Here is a 425-nt window from a genome sequence, read left to right on the forward strand (position 1 = left end):
TGTAAAACCAATTCTTATTCTCCCTCCCCTCTCTTTCTAGTGCCGATGTGAGAGCCCTCTCTCTAGCCAAGGAGAGCTTAGTATTCTCTCTCTCTCTCTCTCTCTCTCTCTCTCTCTCTCTCACACACACACACACACACACACACACACACACACACACACACACACACACACACACACACACACACACACAAAGCTGTCAAGGGACAAAAAAGCTTAGCTGATGATTATTTCAGGAGCCCTTCATCTACATCTCTATTATGCCGCCCATTACATGATCACACAAACAACTATCACAGTAGAAGCAAGTGTTTGGACGCTCAAACAAAGGTATGATAAGAGTTGCCAAGGCTACCCCATACTCCCGAGTGCGGTGAGTACAGTTAAAATATCCTAGTAGTTGATGACCATAACTACGGCATAAG

This window comes from Adiantum capillus-veneris, chromosome 4, assembly GCF_014529385.1.
Source record: "Adiantum capillus-veneris isolate H3 chromosome 4, ASM1452938v2, whole genome shotgun sequence".
Taxonomy (NCBI): Eukaryota; Viridiplantae; Streptophyta; class Polypodiopsida; order Polypodiales; family Pteridaceae; genus Adiantum; species Adiantum capillus-veneris.